The sequence below is a fragment of the Ananas comosus genome, linkage group 22 (assembly GCF_001540865.1).
Source record: "Ananas comosus cultivar F153 linkage group 22, ASM154086v1, whole genome shotgun sequence".
Taxonomy (NCBI): domain Eukaryota; kingdom Viridiplantae; phylum Streptophyta; class Magnoliopsida; order Poales; family Bromeliaceae; genus Ananas; species Ananas comosus.
In genome coordinates this window covers 1,676,594-1,681,009 of record NC_033642.1, presented here as the reverse complement: position 1 = coordinate 1,681,009, position 4,416 = coordinate 1,676,594, and positions in this window count along the sequence as shown.

The window sequence follows — 4,416 nt, the reverse complement described above, 5'->3', positions numbered from 1 at the left end:
CGCCCAGATGTGGGTCCGAAAGTTTATCTTGGAAATATCGTTCTCGTTGACACATGTATGTGGTAGGTGAGTTCTGTCGGACTACGTTAAGGGCATAGCAGACCGCAGGCGGCGGAACCGAAGTAGAGTAAGTGTGTAGCCTGGATGTTTCGGATACCCAGAACCTTATTTCGGGCGCCCGAAACTGCCCGTTTCTACAGGGACAGCAGGTTTGTGTTATTTGTCCCTTAGGCTTATCTGACAATTTCTCCTCCCTAGAAATAGCTAGAGTTCGTCCCTAGTGAACTCTTTTTCACAGTGAAGGCCAATTTGCATTGCAATCCCTCAAATTACTCCTAATTTCTCCAAATTGCACACTTTCTACCTTGAAGACTGCAGTTTCAGCAGAATTCCAGCAGCGACCTTCGGCGTTTTGATTCGTGTTCGACGTAGAAAGCTCTGTTTGCCACGAAACTTGGTTTGGTGGATTCTGAACTTCAAGAGAAATTCGTGGAGCACATTTTGACAGAATTTGGTTGAGATTAGCTTAGTCAATTTTAGGTTTTTCTCTGCTGCTGGTGGCTTTGAGCTGATTTGTGTTGTTTTTGGGTTTTCATGATGCAATCTTTGGAGGAAGTGAGATTTTGAACCAGAGGGTGATACTCCAACATAGTCTACTGGAATTGGGACATTTTTCACCCAATTTGAAGATTGTTAGGTGAATTTTCACATTGGAAGTGGAGGTTTTAGCTTAGGTGCTGAAATTTGAGGGTTATAATGCAATTTTTTTGTATTTTTGGTGTTTAGATCCTCGAAGTTGCTTGGTTGCTAGTCCTTGGTGTTTTCGGCTGGTTACAGCAGGGTTGTCGGCAACTTCGTGGCCTCTTCACTGCCGTGAATTTTGCGTTAGAGGTGGGTTTAATGTGATGCTTACCGAGTTACATGGATTTCTTCCTAAGTTTAGTAGTTGTCAACATGTATTCGCCGTTTTTATACAGCATGTTTAATTGCTCGATTCACTGATTTACGGAGGTTCTAAATCTAAATTGGGGCTTATACTATTAGTTAAATAATACATGTTGGATTTGGATTTGACTTAGGAAAAAACTGCTGATTCTATACGGTCATATGTTAAAACTATCAGATTTAGCTCTAAGAGTCGTAATTTGTTTGTATCACCGCAGTTTGTGGGCGGTGGATATCCAAGATAGTATAGAATGTATTTACGCTCGTGCCGGGATGCCGAGCTTATTTTTACAGCAGAGTTAGGCTGTTCCGGACTGTCGGGTGCCGTTGAGGTTGATGGTGGACCTAGATTGCTGTTTTGCATCAGATTATATCAAGGGCATGTGAGTTTGGTTGTTAGACCCTGTTTACTTGACTATTGCTTGTGAGACCCTGATTGAGCTCGACAGAGACACGCTTGCATACTCGGTTGGGTAGCGCCCACGAGTGCCACTCCGGAGTCGGGCTTAGTGCTGTTGCGTTGGTGTCAATGTGTCCTGGTTGGACTTACTCTCCACGGACTGTTTAGTGTAGAGGTAGCTGTATAGTTTTGACAGGCGGGACGGGTGTATTCACAGTCCCTAAGACGGGTGTGTTCACAGTCCCTAGTGAGATTGGGGTAAGAGATCGCGTTATTCTACAGATAGTAGTGTCGGATCATGATAGTATAGTGGCATATAGCTGTAGATTTGTTCCAGCTTCCTTTACTATCTTTGAGTATACCTTTTGTAGACTTAGTGGATAAGCCGTTGAGGTCGGTAGCGGTACCCACTGAAGACTACTTCGTTTTACAGTAGTTTTCACGCCCAGTTGTGGATATTTTGCATAGCCTTCGGTTGCGGCTGCTGCTACTACTGATACTGATCGTGGCAAATGCGTTGCGAGTACCAGCTATAGATAGTTGTAGTTTTTGGTTCTCTACATACTGATATTGTACCTCGCTGGAGCGAGTATTTTTATACCGAGATGCTATGTATGTATTGAACCACTGTTATTATATATGTTTCATTCCTTTCTAGCAGTTCTATACTACTGGTTGTAGTATTGTATGATTACAGGTACATGTACAACTTCGCTTCGTATACAGAAAAAATTCCTATATGTACGGCGAGTCTGTTAGCGTGCCCGGAGAAACGAGGAATCCGGGGTGTGACAACCGATGTATAAGAATAAAAAAAGAAATACATTCTGTTTTACTAATTATCATAATTGACCAGCTTAATCGGAGGTTGTCTAAATGTGAATAGGCATAATTAATTAGAAATCTTTATGATTCCTAAGAAGTATAGAACCTTTAATCTCTGTTTTTCAACATATTCTAATCCCCTCGTCTAACGCAATGCTTTTAAATTTTTAACACTCACACCAAATAATAAAAATGTATATACGTATATATAAGTTTTTCAACTGTTGGCCATTTTGAAATTGAACCTTTCAATTTACTTATTTCAATTGAATTCCTTCAATTTTTAAATATTATTTATTTTGTTAATTAAAAAAAAAATTTGGTTATATATTAATGGCTCTATATTCTATTTGTAGTTGACTATGTGAGTTTTATTTGGAAAGAAATATCATCAATTGTCAATTATAAGCATCAAATTTGAAAAATTCTGATAAACTTAATAAAATCTTAAATTTGATTGATTGAAATTATTTATTCAGAATAAAAGGAATTTAATCTAATGACTTACTTTAATGAATTCATGCTTGCGAAAATTGTATCAGTATATTAATTAAACATGTAAAGTTAAAGTACACATTCAAATTTTAAAGATAAATTGTTGTTTACTGACTTAAATCAAATCAGTAGAAAAGTTAGATAATAAAATTAAAATTTTAAAATATTAAGTAGTTATTTCAAAATGATTTGTAATTCAAATAAATTTTATATATATCATGAGTAATACTATAAGTCTATATTATAATAGTATATATAAATTAATGAAAATAAAATTAGAAGTATATCAAATAGAGTTAACGGTTGATGAATTATCATATATTATGGACTTCATTAAGAAAATAATGTACCTGTCTAAGGCAGTTTGTTTTGGTGTAAGTGGAGTTATGAATCAGTCTCCCTCACTTCCGTTTTTTTTATGGGAATGAAAAATATAATAACGACCAATAGTTACGGTAATATCCTCCACTTCACATACTCTCGACTTGCGTGCGTCTGCTGCTTAACATGTCCCAACCTCGACTTCTCACCTGGATACCACGCCTCCTCTAAAATATTGGATTAAACAGGTAAAACCAAACGGCTACTTGCCTATAAAGGATTAGAATTACCGTAGTGTTTATAAGTAAATGGTAGAATTATCGTGTAAATAGATAAAAAATAAATAGTATATAATAAATCTATAAATTTATAGGCGTAAATGGGTATCTAACTTATTAGGTAAGATAAGGGAGCCACTTATTACATACTCAGCATAAACAAACAACTGAACTCAAAATTATCTAAGGTTCGTCACCCAGCACCAAGTTTACATACAATAGACAAAAAGAATGAATGTAGATTGATAATGTAGAACTTCAGGCTATACGGGTATTAGTCAAACAGGAATAAACCAAAAATAATCAGCATTCAGAAAACTCAATAACACCACTGCACTGACCTGTACGTTGGAACCCTTAAAGCTTAGGGCAGATTTTTGCAGGTATACCCCCAACGCAAGTAAAATTAATTCATTTGCATTAGTTGTATTCCTTAGTGGCACTAGCTGTGGCAATCCAGTCATTTCTGCATCACCAGCTCGGATTCGGCTTGAATGAACTCAAGCATGCTCATCTATAAAACCGAACCGAGCTACATTTCAGATTCAATAACGACCGAAAGCACAATTGGTCACTGCTCGGCGTCGCTGATAACAAGTCGAATACATTATTTATAATTTAGTATAATTTAGTATTTTATATTATATATTATAATATATATAATTATATATAATATATATATATATATGATATCATATATATATATATAATATATATATATATAATTTGATTTTAGCAAAAAAAAAATATAAAGCCGATCTCAATTGTAAAAAAACTTATTTATATGTAAAATTTCAGCCATTAAATTGTAGTGTAATGGGTAAGATTTTATAAATTTATTTTTTATATATATACAATCTAATTCATTTAACTTATTATTCGTTGGCCAGCTCATGAGCCAGCTCATGTTCAGCTCGTTTATTAAATAAACCGAACAAGAGCCGTCCCAGCTCGCTCGTGTTCAGCTTGTCGACACCACTAAGTGGCATTACTTAACATTAAATTGATTATTAAATTGATTATTTATTTGAGATCTTGCTTAATATTTTGAAGTACATAGATATATAAAAATATTCTTCTTATTTCCAAAAATTAATTACTAGAATATTTATATGAGATCGTACTTAATATTTTGAAGTATATCCAAAGCAT